Source organism: Panthera pardus, unplaced genomic scaffold (assembly GCF_024362965.1).
Source record: "Panthera pardus isolate Hobbes unplaced genomic scaffold, ASM2436296v1 HiC_scaffold_8, whole genome shotgun sequence".
In the NCBI taxonomy this organism is placed as follows: Eukaryota; Metazoa; Chordata; class Mammalia; order Carnivora; family Felidae; genus Panthera; species Panthera pardus.
Genome location: NW_026527013.1, coordinates 155,992,662 through 156,009,725, shown reverse-complemented (window position 1 = coordinate 156,009,725; position 17,064 = coordinate 155,992,662). Strand labels below are relative to the sequence as shown.

Sequence of the window (17,064 nt, the reverse complement as noted above, 5' to 3'; positions counted from 1 at the left end):
TCCAAGGCATGGATGGCATATCTCTCTGTGCTCCTGGGTGGCTGCCCCCTGTTGTGGAACCTTGACAGTAGGGGCTTTCCCCGTAACGTCACCAAATATGCTATTTTATCCCTTTGTTGTGGGGTGTTCATAGGAAGCCCTGCTGTAGTGGATAAAGAGAGGAACACGTCCAGTGTTCCCTGGAGAGGTGCACTATGAAAAGGGGATCCTTGGTAGGAAACTGGGGAGCAGGGAGAACATTTCTGGATAGGTGCTTGTGGCTTTGACTCTGAAAGGGAACACCCAAGAGCTTGAGGACTTTCTGTGTTTAAAGCCTCAAGACTAGCTTTTTCCTGATATTTTGTGCTCTTCCTCAGAATAAACTGTTACACCCACAACACAGCACGAAGTCAGTTTTCTTGAACGTAGCAGGAATCACCTTCTAGGCAGAGAAAATAGCTGTAAGTGACACTATTACCTCATGCTTTAGGCTCAAGCATGTAGGATGGATTGAGGTGCCCCTTTGCCCAAATTCAATATGGATAAGTCTGTGCAGCTCTTACACTCTTTATTCTGAGCATTTCTCTAAGACATTCTCCTAGTTCGTATTTCACGATTAGGGTATCAAACCACCGGCTTTTAATTACGGTAACAGTGAATAGTTTCCTCGTGCTTACTATACCAAACATTGTCTCAGTCTTTCATGGACCTTTTTGCTTCACTTTATTATAACAACCACCCATGAGGTTGCCCATTTTGTAGATGATAAAATGAGCCATGTAGAGGTGGAGTAACTTGCTCAAGGTCACACAGCCAGTAAGTTGTCTAGATGGAATTTAAGCACAATAGTTGACTCTAGAACCCGCCTGCTCTATCATAGAATATTCGCTTCCCTTCTTCTTTATTTGATCTGCAGTGCAGCCTCATGAGTTAGGCAACAGACACCGTTTTCTCCGTTTTACCATAAAGAATCTAAAGCTCAGAGGTAAGTGACTTCTCCAGGGTCACCTGGCTGATGAATGTGGAGTTGACACCAGAGGCTTTCCCTACACAAGCTAAGTTATTTCCCACACTGGGGTCTTTGGGACATCTCAGTGGTCTGAAAAGTAGATTTTGGTCAGATTCCAAGTCACTAGTTGTGTTTTTTTTTTTTTTTTTTTAACACTTTTTTCCCAAGCCCACCCCTACCCCCCACCAGGCTCAGGTATTTCTCCTTCGCTTGTAGTCAACTCCCCCTTCGGCCCAGTGTCCTTTACTGATCTCCAACCACATTGTCCAATTCTGAGCTGTCTTCTCTTTAAACTTCCAGCTTTTTTCTTCCTCCATTATTTTTTTCTAAGCCACATATTTTCACCATGGCACAATTTCTCATCCGATAAGAACTGCTTTCTTGAATATCTGAGCCTGGGAATCACTGACTCTTGATAGTGAAGGGGGCCACTTTGTGTGGCCCAGAAAAACATGAAGGCTGAGACCGAGGTGTCGAGGCGTAGGCTGGCCATAGCTGATTGGCTAAATGGAGGTATCCACCCTTTCTCTCCCCCTTGTCCTGCTCCCCACCTTGAAGCCAAGGAAGATCAAGTTTTGTGCCCAGAGCAAGGTTCCATTTGCATATTTTACCTACTCTTCAGGCTTCTTTAGAGGGGTAAGTGGGAAGTCTCTGGCAATTAAGGCTTTAACACTAGTTAATGAAAGACTGGTTCCTGTAATGTTACGGCCTTTCTGTTCACATTCCCACCCCTCCTTGTCTTGTCCCTGAGCCTATTAGAGCTGCTTAAGTGGTTCCAGCATCTATTGGAGGGTAGTAAGCAGAAGAAAGGCAGGAGAGAGTCCAAAAGGAATAGGCATGTGGGCTGTTATTATTGTAGCAGTCATGACTTGTCCCATGATACTCAGATTTAATTAATGGCATGTGTATTTATCTTTCTAAATCAGATTAGATCCAGATTGAGCTCCACAAGCAAAGTTCAATGATAAGCCCAGTCAGTTGGGCTCTGTCCACTCATTTGGATTATAAAAACTCTAGAATGTGTTGTCCATTTGGAAGGCAGCCGCTAATTTGTCCACTTCTTATTGGCCAACCTGCCCAGAGGATCTCCAAGGCTCAGCACGGAGTGCTCACTTCACACAGGTTCCAATTTGAGGACAATCCACTTCAGAGCCACTGTGTTTGAGCAGGTTCTGGGCTTAGATCTCTAGAACCCATCACATCTGTTCCCTTTCCCAGCCTTGGGAATGCAGCAGAGGGGACTGGCACGTTGTGGGGCCACCTTTCTCTTCAAACATAAAAGTCAAAACATCAGTTCGTCCCTATTAGAACAATTCAGTTCATTTGCTTATGGGATTACATTGTCTAAGCTCTTTTTCTCCTGGGAAATCCATACTGCCTGGCAAAATTTCCTCTTTTCTTTTGAATCATATTGATTTACTCAATATATTCGTTTTCTAGGGCCACCAAAGCAAAATAACACAGACTAGGTGTCTTAAACAACAGAAATCTACTTTCTCACAGTTCTGGGAACTAAAAGTCTAAGATCAAGGTATCAGAAGGATTGGTTTCTCCTGAGGCCTCTCTCCTTGGCTTGTAGATGGCCTTCTCCTCACTGTGTCCTCATGTGGCCTTTCCTCTGTGGGTACAATCCTCGTGTCTCTTCTAGGATGTCCTAATCTCTTCTGATAGGGATACCAGCCAGATTGGATTAGGGCCATCCTCATGGCCCCATTTTTAAGTTAATTAGATCTTTAAAGACCGAATCTCCAAATATAATCACATTCTAAAATACCGGGGCTTAGGGCTGTACTTGTACGAATTTTGGAGCGCATTTCAGTCTGTAACACTCAGTAAATATTGGCTGAATTCCTGTAGCATTCCTGCAGTTTTTCTAAGCTGTAAGGAAATAGCAATGAAGAAGATAGGAAATGTCCTTTCATGGCATTTATGTGTATTTCTGGGTGTGGCTACACATATGTGAGGAGGTATATTTATATCAGATTATGGTGCTTAGGTATTGTTAAAATAGGATAGAGTGGTAATAAATGTGAGCGACTTCTGGGTTCACAAGTGCTGTATTAGGTAAGGGGGTCAGGAAAGACCTCTTTGGGGGAGATGAGATTTGAACTTGAGACCTCACATAAGAAGGAGACAGTCATGGGGTGCCTGGGTGACACAGTCTGACTCTAGATCTTGGCTTGGGTCACGATCTCATGTTTCATGAGTTTCAGCCCCGCATCGGGCTCTGTGTTAAAGGTGCAGAGTCTGCTTGGGATTCTGTCTCTTCTTCTCTCTGAACCTTCCCTGATTGTGCGCTCGCACTCTCTCTCTCAAAATAAATAAATCAACTTTAGAAAAATAAAAAAGAAGGGGCCAATCATGTAAAGTAAGAGTAGGGAGGGCTTTCATTATTCCCTGCTGAGTCTATAACAGAAATAAATCAACACACACACTATTGCTTTTTAAATTAAACAACCCTGTCATCTAGCATATGATATTTACCTTGCCATTGGTTTTAATTGTAAAAATTGACCATCAACATATTGAAATGGTCTTACAAAACTTAATGTAGATTTTTTGACATGAAATGGTATTTGTGGAATATTAAGAGAGTAAGTTATAAAGCAGTATGTGTTGTATGATCTAACTTTATTTAAATGAGTGAGTTTATGTTTTGCAAAAATATGCATGGATTTTGTGATTCAAACAGCTAAAAGAAAGAGAAACAATGGCAGTAATAAATAAAATGTTCCCAGTGAGGGCGATACCTAACCTTGAGGAAAGAATTACTAGTGGTAAAATTTCATATATTATAGTGAGAAAGAAATTTAGGCAGGAGTAAATTAATTGTCTGTTTTGTCTCTATCAGGCATAATGTTCTGTGTTTTATGTGGATGATTTCATCTCATTCTCAATTTCTACAATCATAAGCCCAGGGTCGTGGGATCAAGCCGTGTGTCCGGCTCTGCACTGAGTGTGGGGCCTGCTTAAGATTCTCTCTCTCTCTCTCTCTCTCTCTCTCTCTGCCCCTCTCCCCCCTTGCATGCTCTCTATCTCTAAAATTAAAGAAAACATAAATAAAAATAAAAATATACAAGGGCAAGATGCTTTCAAAAATGACCGCTCATATTTGTAAAAGATCCAAGTAGAATTTCTAGAAACAAAAATATAATTTAACTAGACAAGGTCAACTGAAGAGTTAAATGGCTTATTGGAACTGAAGAGTGAATTAGTAAACTGGATGCTGGTTCCAAAGAAATGACCCAGAATGCACCACAGGGAAGCAAAAAGAAGGAAAATGTGAGTGAACAGTTAAAAGGTCTAAATGACAGTGTGAAAGAAATGTGAACACAGGTTAGAACTACACCTCAGGCCATCTTTCCTCCCATAAAATGGGAACACCTAGATTTAGAGGCTGAAGTTCTGGCCCCTTGAGATGATCATCGTCACCACTCCCTTTCCGACCACACTTGTGTGGCACTGTACTGATGATTCCAGGGAAACATGTCACCCGGGCCAGAATACGGGCCCAGGGTTTTTCAGCTGGAACTAGGACACTCCCATGCAGCCTTGGGTGTGGATTGATGGTAAAGACAGGTGGGGTCGGAGCAACCCTGAGACTCACACTTGCTCTTGAGAGTGAATTGAAACTGGGCTTGTGTATCTACTCTGTGCATGTCTAGCTTTACAGATCCGAGGGGCAGCTAACACACAGTTCTGACTGCCATGATGCGACGTGAGACAAAGATCTAGGGTGCCTTCCAAAGGAAAAACAGCTGTTGGCGGATAGAAGAATGTGGCTTTGCGCTAAAACTCCTTGCGTCTGCTCAGTGCGTCTCCTACTGGGGAAGGCTGGGGGCACTCCCGTCCCGCCACAGGGACTTGGAGAACAATGGACCTGCCTGGTGTATGGCCCGAGGCAGCTTTAATCACCGCCTTGTTCTGTGGAACCCCCTCTCGCACTTCCCTCACCTTACAGATTACACAGCAAATGGACCAGACTGGCACACCCAACCGTGGTATATGGTAACTCCCAAGTCTAGAGAGGCCCTCTCAGCATCACACCTCTCTCCTTGGCAGACAGTATAAGGTTTAGCAGCTAAGAGGGTATAATCAAACACGTCCCAGACCTTGGACCACTCAAAAGCTCATCAATGTGGCAGGTCCCTGAACTTTTGCAGATTTTACGTTGGTCCGGCATGCATATGGCATACTGAGGCATCTCGAGTGCTTTATGATTCCAGGTCACCAAGAACAACCAGCAAAATGCCATCAGTCTAATGGACCAGTATGATAGCAAGATGGCTAAGAGCCTTCTGAAGTATATCAATAGAAAACGAGCCAAATAGAGCTTTGAGATAAAATAGTTGAAGGGGATTTCTGACCCTGCCCCTTGAAGGCAAACTGTGTCCAATGGTCTTTCCCGAGCACTTCTAAATACTCTTACGAAGGAAATTTTATCCGTAGCTTCCTGACAGCTATACTTTCTGTGTCTGGCTGGAGTCCCCCTCCCCCACCCCACCCCCAGTTCGTCCTGCAGATTCTCTCCCTGTGGCCAGTCTTCCCCTTCACACCCAGACCTGCCCACAAACACAGGAACAGCCAGAGCTGTGGTTTCCCCCTCCCACCTGCCTTGGCTGGGGCCTCGGGTTCATCCGGTGGGAGCCAGACAGGAGGGAGCTGGCTGAGGTTCTTGCTCAGACCTCTGATCCGTGCTGAGTACTGTGTCTCCGGCACTACAGAAGTAAAAGCTGCTATCTTCAAGGCTCACGTTGCTTATGGTCATAGTTGAGAACACTAGGGTTGGGCGGCTGATGGGAAACTTGTCCTTGGTAAATCCATGTTCGTAAGTGGCCTCCAGACCCTGGTTTGTGGTTGCCATCAGCACCAAGCTCTGTCCTGGGAGCTGATGGTACCAGAACATTAAGGTGAACTGGATATCGACCTCACAGTGGATTGTCACGGAGGTCCCGCGTTGACAGATGTCTCTGTGTGGCTTCTGAGAGAGGAGAGCGCTGAACACAGTGTCTAGTTTCAGTGAGAGAGAGAGAGAGAAAGCTGACAAGCTCGTCCCCAGGCAGGAAGGTCTTTTCACTATTTGCTTTAATGTCACTTTGGATCCCTGGCACGGCCTCCATTTTGTTCTTCCAACTGTTATACCATCAGAATCCACTAATCCACTAATCCAGTTCCCTCATCCTCTGATGGGTGGCCTCAGACCCTCTGCTCCTCCACTGGGCATCAACATTAACCCCAAACTTCCCAGTGGGATCAGACTCATACCTTGTCCCAGGAGAAGTAGCAGGCAAGTCAGCATCTTTAGGTGATAGCCTCTCACCTTCCCTGAGAAAAGGCACTGAGAAGGCAAACTCAAGTTCATCCCTCCTCCCCAGTGTGGTCTTCCTTTCCTACTGCGTCTGTTTCCCTTCTGTAGTAGGAGGAGGAGCATCTGCAGAATGTGCAGAAAATCCATCTGCCCCCTAGTGGAGCTGTGTGGCTCTTCACTTAGGATGGATCTTCACTCCCGAGGCGTAACATTCACCTGCCATCCATCTGCCATGTATCCATCACTTCCCCACCTGTCATTATGGAGCACCGCATAGGTGCTACCCTTTGGGTAATTGCCACTGGTGAAGCCTGAAAGATCACACATAGGCTTTCAACCATTTCTCACCTCCTCACAGAACCTTTGCATTTCCATATACATTTTAGAATAAGCTTTCTAGTTAAACAAACAAACAAACCCCACCAAAATTCAGTTGGTTCAAGAATTAGGATTTCGTTGAATCCATGGATGAATTTGAGGAGAACGCTCATTTTAACAACATCCAGACTTCCAATTTGTGAACATGATCTATCCCACATCGCAAAGTTGTCTTTCGGGGCACCTGGGTGGTTCAGTCGGTTGAGCCTCCAACCCTTGATTTCAGCTCAGGTCATCATCTCACGGTTTGTGAGTTCGAGCCCCACATCGGGCTCTGGATGACATCGTGGAGCCTGCTTGGGATTCTCTCTCTCTCTCTCTCTCTCTCTCTCTCTCTCCCCGTCCCTCTCTTTGCACCTCCCCCACTCATGTGCTCTCTCACTCTCAAGATAAATGAAGAAAACCTAAAAAAAATAATAATAAAGTTATCTCCCATTTCTCTGAGTAACGCTTTTTGCTTCTCAGTATACGTGTCTTGCATGTCTTTTGTTAAATTTGTTCTTAAATACTTTGGGCTTGTTTATATTCTTTTAAATTCAAAATTTAAAACTCATTTATCCCATTGTTTGCCATAGCATATAAATTGCAGTTGATTTTTGCATGTTAATATTATAGCCCATGCCCTTAATAAATTCACTTATTAATTTCATAATTTTGTAGTTTCTTTTGATATTTTAATATAAATGGTGATTTCATCTCTTAAAAGGTTTTACCTTATCATTTACTCTTCAGCCTTTTCGTCTTTTTCTTGCCTGGATGTGCTGCCTAGCACCTCCAGTAATGTGGGACAGAAGTGCTGTGCATGAACGTTATTGACTCGTCTATCATGTTGGAGCTAAAGTGTTGAATATTTCTGCCGTTCATTATGCTGTTAATTGTTGGCTGCTTGCAGATGTCCTTCGTTAGACTGAGGAAGTTCGTCCTGTTCCCCCTTCTCTGAGTGTTCCTATCAACAATGGATATGGAATTTTATTAAGTGTTTTTTCTATCTCTAGTGATAACTGTTGTACTTTTTATACATGTGCTAATAAGGTAAATGATAATGACTTATTTTTTTAATTTTTTAATTTATTAAAAAATGTTTTTTAACGTTTATTTATTATTGAGAGACAGAGAGAGACAGAGCATGAGCAGGAGACGGGTAGAAAGAGGGAGAGACACAGAATCCGAAGCAGGTTCCAGGCTCTGGGATGTCAGCACAGAGCCTGACATGGGACTCGAACCTGCAAACCGCACGATCATGACCTGAGCCGAAGTCGGACGCTTAACCGACTGAGAAACCCAGACGCCCCTAATTTTTTAATTTCTATTTTATTTTTTTTAATGTTTATTTATTTTTGAGACAGAGACAGAGCATGAACGGGGGAGAGTCAGAGAGAGGGAGACACAGAATCAGAAGCAGGCTCCAGGCTCTGAGCTGTCAGCACAGAGCCCGATGCAGGCCTCGAACTCACGAACCGTGAGACCATGACCTGAGCCGAAGTCGGAGACTCAACCGACTGAGCCACCCAGGCGCCCCTTTAATTTCTATTTTAGAGAGAGAGACTGAGAGTGCGTGTCCAAGTGGGGGAGGGGCAGAGGGAGAGAGATCATCTCAAGCAGGGCATCCCATGCTCAGTGCAGAGCCAAACCCGGGGATGGACCCCACGACCGTGGGATCATGACCTGAGCTGAAATCAAGAGTCAGACACTTAACCAACGGAGGCACCCAGGCGCCTCTGCAGTGACTGATTTTTGAGTATTGAGCAAGCTTGTTCCTGGGATAGACCCTATTTAATTATTTGAAAAAAATCTATTTTGACTTGTTAACTATTGACATTTCAGGTATCTCTCTATTTTTTTCTTTTAGTGATTGGCTGAAAACTATCATACTCATTTTAAACTTCTTACAGTATACTTATGATTAATATCGTAAAGATTCATTGAAAATATAAAACTTTGTGACTACGTGGGCCTGTTCTCTCCAACCTCATCTTTTGTGGTATTGTTGTATCTTTATTGTGTCTATCTGCCACATGCCCGGCAATGCAGTGCTGAAATTTTTGCTTTCACCGGTTGTGTGTACTACAAGGAATTAAGAAAAATCTCTAATATGTATCTACACTTCACTATTTCTTGTGCTCTACATTTCTACCTCAAAATCCAAGTTTCCAACAGCTATTGTCTTTTGATATTTATCTATAGACCACTGGAATCTGTTATTCTTTTTGCACACCCCCTCCGCCCCGTTCGCTAGACACTAAAATTTCTATTGCCATAAATTCAAGTTTACTGAATTTTTCTTCTGTTATCTCTGATCTGTTCCAAGCTCATTCAGTGAGTTTTTTTTTAAATTTCAAATATTGCCATTTTAATTCTCAAATTTCCATTTATTTCTTATAGTTTCCATTACTGTGTTGTGAATTCCCATTTGTTTTCTTCATTACAGTAATATTTTCTTTTATGTCCTTGAACATGCTTTAAATCCTTGTTCATGAATTCTATCATCCAGGTAAGCTCAAAATATGTCTTCACATCAGGAGTTCAGAGCTTGGAGCCAGGCAGCTGCCATACTGATGTTCTTTTGACTATAGGTCATGTTATTTATTTTCTTCATATAGCTAGTAATTTTTTCATTGTGTCTTAGACACCGTCAAGGGTATGTCTGGATTTTGGTTATCTCTCTGAGGGGTGATTGGGTTTTTGTTTTCACTGGCATTTAACTTGCTAAATTCAACCTCTGAATTCTGTTCTCTTCTGTTTGACAAAAATGGAAATTTCTGTTCAGTTCTTTCACCCTTAGCGCGGCTGATTGGAGTGCTTCTCTCATGCATAGTTCAGGCATTAACCAGAGACTGGGACAGATTTGCATGCAGAATTTTGGATTGCCATTTTGTGGATATCCTTTTTCTGAGATATCCTCGCTAACTTTTTAGTCAATTCTTCATGGGTTTCTACTTGACTGCGATCTATTTTTTGGCAAAAATCTATAGAAACAGAAAACTTACCTTTCATCCAAGTGTTTACTTCCCCGTAGATTCTGCCTTCTTTTGGTTGCTTTTCAGCCCATTAAGATAAACTTTAAACTTGTTTTTTTTTTTTTTTTTTTGGTCCAGAGTTCATATTTGTGATTTGTGAAGGAGGAGTCTTACAGGAGTTATCATGGCATTACAAGAACTGCCTCATTCTTTTGAATGGCTGTTAGGTAATCAGCAGACTTTTATCGTTTGGTTGGTACCTATATCTGAAGCCTCTGAGTCATCTAGATTATTTTTAAGGAGGTCATCTTCTCCAGGCTGGATCTGGGTTTCTGATCGTGTGAACTGACGCTAGATGATGTTCTGGATGAGTTTCTCATTTAGTGTAGCCACAGTCTGTGTTTTGGCAGTAGCTGAAAATTAACCTTGGAGTCTTCCTGCTTCAGTCTGGCCTGGTTGCTAACTCGTTGCTCCATACAGTCGTTATCCTGATGCTTTTTTTGGTTGTTGTTATTCTGAGTCAGATTCCCTATTTTCTGAATCCTGCCGTTCCTTCCCTTTTCGACTTTCTCCTGTCGTTTGCTGATACACATTATCCAGGAACTTCCTTAGGAAGAGTGAAATGGAAATAAAGGGTTTAGATCCTGGCAGAAATGAAAATTGCATTTGACTGGTAGCTTGGGTTGGTTGAGAAACATAGGCTGAAAATTGTTTTCTATCAGAGTTTTGGAATTATTTTTTACACCACCGTGTTCTAGCATTCAGTGTCACTACTGAGAAATGTGAATCATTCTGTTTCTCATTTCTTTATTTATAACTTGTTTTGACTTTTAACATTTTTCTTTGTCTTGCATCACTTTAGATCATTTTGTCCGCACTGTTCTGAAACTTAATGAAGATATACCTTAGTTTCAGTTGTTTATATTCATCAAACACATCACTGGCCTTTTTTAATGGCCATCTTTACTTGTCCATCACTAGGGTGATACCGTTTCTTCTGTTAACACTTCATCGTTCTACTTCAAGATGGAAGTGTTGAAAGTATATGCTACATCATGGAAGACGTCTTTGGTGCTGGCTCTGCTGCTGGCACAGAGGTAGGAGACCCAGATATTTGGCTGTGTGAATTATATCTTTCTACTAATGGTTGGATTTGAGACCCATTGAACTGAGCTTGGAAATTTACCCACATTGGACTCCATTATCTGATCGTTTCAAAAGCAATATAGGAACACTTATCTCTGCCATTAACTTTCCAGCTGTGTGGTTTTGGGCAAGCTATTTAGATTTAGGTTTTTCATTTATAATTAGTAGGCAATAATACTTGTATTTCACAGCTGTATGTTACAATAAACTGCTTGGGGTATCTCACGCTTGTCTAGGAAAAAGGGGGGATGTTCTCTTCTCTTTCATTGCCCCTGTTTATTAAGAGGCTATCCCCACTTTTCCATCATGTCCTAGCAAAGCCTGTTTGTATTTTCATTTAACACAGAACAATTTGCTGTATTTACCCAAGTCACAGAATTTTAAACCTCTCTCTCTTGGAGATTAAGGATAGCATCATTCCTTCTATGAATTTCTCAGTATCTTAATATAATGTACCTTTATCCAAAATCATGGTTTACATTTTCCGAATGCTTCCTTGTACTCTTATGGTAAACATTAGTAATATTTTATGTGCTTTTAAGAGTGTATTCTGTGAACTCTCTTTGGGACACTTCTTTTTTTTTTTCAATTTATTTCTAAACTCAAGCCTCTTATCCGAATCTACAATCCTTTCAACCTCTTTAGATGTCTTGTATAATTCATTTGGTGTATGATATTCAATCTCTGCATATTTTCCATTTAAGTCATGTGTTCTACCTCTCTGCTTGGGCGACAGCTCCTTAGCAAGGTAAGATGCCTTTGAAGGAGCAAGTGGCAGCGTGTAAGGACTGAAACCTGGTCCGGGGTGGTGCTCTTTCCACCAGGGTCTCAGTTTAGTTGGGGATGGTCCCAGAAGGCACTGGGAATGCTCATATCTGTTCCCCTCTCTTGAGGTTGATCTTCTGGGTTGGTGCAATGCTTGCTGTGGGAAGTTAATAATTTATGAGAAATTATAGGACTCCCAGACACCCTGAAGGCCCACCGAAAATAGATGTTTGCAGATGTGTTCTGTTGTTTCACACTATTCTGCGAAGAGGTGCTTTCTCTGTTCTAGATGTCGACCTCCATTGGGAGACCTATGATCCCTAACTTTTTTTAGAGAAAGAATGCCACCTTTTCATTCCAGCAGGATCTCTCACAAGAATGTTGCAGGATATTTCTTACTTTTAATACTTTCTCTTGCCTTTACTTTTTATCTAAAATCAGCTCAAACTGGGTGCTATATGTAAGTGATGAATCACTAAATTCTACTCCTGAAACCAATACTACACTATATGTTAACTAACTTGACTTTAAATAGAAACTCTGAAGAGAAAAAAAAAATCAGCTCAAGTCTTAGCTCTCATGTGAACTTAATACTGAATATTGTAATGTGATCGATTTACTTTTTTCTCTGAGTTCTACACCATAAAAACTTAGCACTGAATCGAAGCATCTAATATGCCTGTTTTGTCTCATTAATACTTTTGCGCTGACATTTGGATTTCCAATATCCTTTACATTTCTTTTGTATTCCCAAAGCAGAATAGGCTCAATTAATATTTACTGACAGGATAGTGTATGTTTCATTCCTAAAACAAACAGATATTTTCTCCAGAGGATTGTGAGTACAGATATAGCACGACTAATTCTTTTTCTTTTAAGTTTTTTAATTTTTATTTTGAGAGAGATCTAGAGAGCAAGAAGGGGAGGGGTGGAGAGAGAGGGAGAGAGAGAATCCCAAGCAGGCTCTGTGCTGTCCACACAGAGCCCAATACGGGGCTCAAACTTACAAACCATGAAATCATGACCTCAGCCAAAACCAACAGTCCGGACATTTAATGGACTGAGGCACCAGGGTGCCCTTAGCCTAATTCTTACCACCTTCTGCATCAAAGTGTATTCCTTCCCTGATCAGAAATTTCCAATCAAACATCATCGCGCATTTAGAGAAACTTAAAAAGATCCATTTTTGTCGGTTTTTCTCTTTCTCAACTGAATAAACAGAAGTCAAACTCCACAAGCTTTCTCTTGAATCAGCACAAAGACAAGAACATTTAGCTAAAAAGTTTAGACTGTGTGAGCGCCCTCTAGCGAAATGTCAATTAAGAGCATACGGTGATCCAAGTAGCAAACAGTATGAGGGAGGAGGAAAGGAGCAGGGAGGGAAGATTGATAAATGGTCATAGGGCAGGGCCGCTCCAGTGTGAATAAGTGAGAGACTTCTCCTCCTGGTTGGGGTGGGGGTCTCATGAATTTAGGTTGGGGATGACACATACGGTGGGGCGGGTTAAGTAAGTTCAGAAGGGCCCCTGACTTGGGAAGCAGTGATGAGTGGGGCCTGAAAAACATCCACGCTCTCCTAGCCAAGATGCGTGTCTATGGCCTTGCTTCCCCTTAGAGGCTGCCTTACTTCTAATTGGCACAAATGTGCCATGGGAACCAGTGCAGCTCAGCCCTGAGTTGGGGTCACTTCCCCCTGATATCTGCCCTTTCTGAGCAGAGAGGATGTGGCTGTGAGGCACTGTGGATTTACTGCTGGCACAGAGGTACACAGACGTCTGGTTGGTGCTGGCAGACTCCAGGGTCAGGGGGAAGGCGTTCTTCTTCTTCCTGGAGACCCTGTACCCGTCAGGGGCATCTCCTTTCTCAGTACTGTCAATATTATACGACCGATGGAGGAGCTGCAGCCCCAGACCTGGGTCTTGTCGATACCAGTACGTTCTTTCGTGGTCCATATTCTGCAAACATTCCATCAAAACTTTCGTTCCCACTTTCTCGATGAGATATCTCGGAGTTTGGGTTCCTTGTGTGTCCACAAAGCCTAAGAAGGAAGGACAGATGAGGCGAGAAAAGAGGCCAGGAAGCCTGCTGAGGGATAAATCTTGTATTCAGGGCCTAGGAATAATGGCACAGGGGTCTGCTGCCAACTCCCCAGACTCACCGACTCCCAGGAAACAAAAGGCCACAGCACAGAGGAGCCTGGGCCCCATGGCAGGCTCGAGGCAGGAGTGGCTCTTCTCTCAGGCTCCAGGTTGGTTGTCTGTGATGTCGCTGTCCCTGCCCACGCTCACGATCCTTTAGTCATCTTCTAGATGCTGGAGACTTTAGAGGTGCCAGAGTGAAAGCCATCTCTGTTCTGCAGTGTGTGTGTGTGTGTGTGTGCACGTGTGCATGTGCTTGTGGGTGCTTGTGTGTGCATGCATGTGTATGTGTGTGCGTGCATGTGTGCGCATGCGTGTGTGTGTGCATGCACATGTGTGTGTGCACATGTGCGTGTGTAGAAAACAGCTGGCTAAGGTAGGCCTGAGATGGCCATCCTTAGAAGGACCAGCTTGCAAGGCAGGCATCTGGGCACTGGGACTTCAGGAGCGTTCCCACCACCTAGTAACTGGTAAGTGTAGATCGTTTTGCCTGGACTGCTTGCACAAACAATGTAATGTGTGCTGAACACCTGCTTTGTTTCTTTGGGTGTGGAATTTGGGTACGTATTAGGTAGAGAGTGCCTGTATGGTCAGCTGGATTAACTTTCCTGGACTGCCAGGGTGTTCCACAGACTGGGTGACTCTCCTTATGGAAATGGGTTTTCTTGATGTTCTGGAAGCCAGAAGTCCAAGATCAAGGTGTGGCCGGGCTGGTTTCCTCAGAGGCCTCACTCCTCGACCGGCAGGTGGCCTTCTTCTCCCTCTGTCTTCACACAGTCTTTCCTCTGTGCGTGTCTGTGTCCTAATTCCCTCTTCTTACGAGGACACCAGTCAGATCGAGAAGGGGCCGCACCAGTGACCTCATTTAATCATCTCAATTAATTACATTAATTACCTCTCTAAAGAGCTCATCTGCAAATATAGTCACATTCGGAGGTCCTGAGGGCGAGGACGTCAACACAGGAATTTTGAGGGGACACAGTTCAGCCCATAACACCAGCTGCCCCACACAGTTGGGATGCTGTGTCTCTAACGGGCCTCCCTGGGCAGAACCCTTGCTCGTAGGCTCTGTGTTTTCCTTTCAGGGGAAGGTATGCATCTTCCTGGGAGGGAGAGAGCATGAGGATGTCTGCATGGATTTGTCCAGACTCCACCTTGTCTCTTTCCGCCACCGCCTGCCTGTGTATCCTAACTCGGTCTGTATGGTAGAGCTCAGCCAGGGGTCCTGATGTGCCGGGTCCTTCTAGAGAGTCTCAGGAAGTGAGTCTCCAAGATGGGGACTTTTTTTCCCTGACTAACTCTGATGGGGAAAACATTATGTTCTCCCTCCCTCTCTCCCCCAACCCCTCTTTCTCTCCTCTCCATCTCTCAACGTACATTTCCTTCACAGCAATTTTAGTTTTTCATAGGATCTTACTGAGTAACAATAGTTACCACAATTAGCGCACTGGTTACAAAGGCAGGCTGTGGAGCTGACTGTCTGGGTTTGAAATCCGCTTTGTCGATCAAGTTACTACTGGCTGTGACCACGGGCAAATTCTGGGCCTCAGTGTCCTTATATGCCAAATGCGACTAATAACAGTACCAACCACACAGGGTGAATGTAGGAAGGAACAAGTTGGTACCTATGGACCGATTATAAACGGGCAGGGCTCCGTAAGCGTGGCTGGTCAAAGCACTGACTCATCACCACACCGTTGTTTACCGAATACTGATTCTGTGTCAGACAGCATGTTAAAATTCTTCACCCACATGATTTCTTGGACTCATCCTTATGTTCCCCTTTTGGGATAAATCTTTGTCTAAAAAGACTTGCTTTCCAAAATATTTCTCCAGGAATTGTTTTCCCATGAATTCAAATCGACAAAAAACCAAAACCACACTTGCTGTTAAACTCTTGATATTATACTCTGGTTCATTACCAACTGTCCTACACCAGCCCTGCTGTTTCTTCTTTAAGCTTCATGATATTTCTGTAATAGGGACTTCTCCCAGGCAGTGTCCGATCCTGCTTATCCGCTAGGAAGGAAGAGCTTCAAACTGCAGAGTAATTCTGACTCAACCGTCAATATCTTTCCCCTGAATTCCCTGGGAATCTCATAACCAGAAGCGGCCAGAAGCAATACGTCTGACTTCGTGTTCTGGTTCAAATTCCATCTTCCTGTTGTGCTGTTCTCTGCTTTTGAAATGATTAGCTTTAGTGTTTAGGGGGTTTTATCAGATCCCTAGTAGCTCCTTGCCATCCTGGGCACATCCTTATATCCAGGTGGCATCTCGAATTGCAAAGGATCACCAGTCCCCGAGTCCTCATTTCTACATGTCCGTCCTTAAGTACACATGTAGTACGCTGAAAGTATTTAGTTGTAGATATTTCTTTTATCTTTTTAATGTTTATTCATTTTTTATTTTTGAGAGAGACACAGAGCGTGCGCAGGAGATGGGCAGAGAGAGAGGGAGACCCAGAGTCCAAAGCAGGCTCCAGGCTCTGAGCAATCAGCACAGAGCCCAACGCGGGGCTGGAACTTCCAAATTGTGGATCATGACCTGAGCTGAAGTTGGATGCTTACCTGACTGAACCACCCAGGCGCCCCTAGTTGTAGATATTTCTGTTCTAATTGTTATGATTTGCTTCCATAGATGTAGGGACATACAGAGATGTGATTCTTCCCATGAGTAATAGGCTAATTCCTTCATAAAACACTTGCCTTTTCTGTCCTCTGTGTTGGTGGTGGAGACACAGTGGTGCCAGTGTCCACACGTGCAGGTCCACCTGGCAGTGTAGTGGACACCATGGGCGACCAATGGTGGAGTCCAGGTGTGGCTGGTTCCAGGTGCAAGCACTAGTGTTACCGGAGGGTGGGAGAGACGCTGGCCCCTGTCTCACGGAGTCAAAGGATGACTCTTGCAGACAACAGAGAGTGAGCAAAGCGGTAGAGTGTATTGAGAGAGAGTATAAAGCTCTCAAGAGTGACAGGGTCCCGACTGGGTAGCCACCAAGGATTTTGGTCCCCGACTTTTTATTGGGACCTTGTCAGAAAGTTCGTGAGACTCCACGCATGGCACCTAGCCCAGGCGGGTCTGGAATACCTTCATCTTTTTTCTCTCCAAACCCCTCTGTTTCTTCAGCCTCCCACTTGTCGCTGCAACCTGCCTCCCCGAGCCCCCCTTCTCTCTCCCTGCCTAGTGTCACCCTTCCCTATTCACTAGGAGTGCACTGTCTGCAGAGAAGTAGAAGAGGACAAAGAAGAAGGGGAGTGGGAGGGAGGGAAAAGGGAAGGAAGAAGAACTTCTGAGACATCACAAGCAATGGATAAGCAGGCATTTAAAAGGTCATTTTCAAGGTAATAGGAGAAATGTGAATATAATTCTGGCAGTATATAATAG

The 17,064-nt window shown here is 43.8% G+C and overlaps 1 long non-coding RNA gene and 1 gene segment (V, D, J or C); one reads left to right on the top strand and one right to left on the bottom strand.

Annotated features, from left to right (window-relative positions):
- The window catches only part of LOC109269138 (T cell receptor beta constant 2-like), a 57,052-nt gene that overhangs the window by 18,125 nt on the left and 21,863 nt on the right, over positions 1-17,064 (bottom strand).
- The window catches only part of LOC109269153 (uncharacterized), a 76,466-nt gene continuing 73,338 nt past the window's right edge, over positions 13,937-17,064 (top strand). For all 6 annotated transcript variants that reach the window (XR_008420643.1, XR_008420644.1, XR_008420642.1 and 3 more), the window contains exon 1: positions 13,937-14,150. This is a non-coding gene — a long non-coding RNA (uncharacterized LOC109269153). The remainder of the gene's footprint in view (positions 14,151-17,064) is intronic.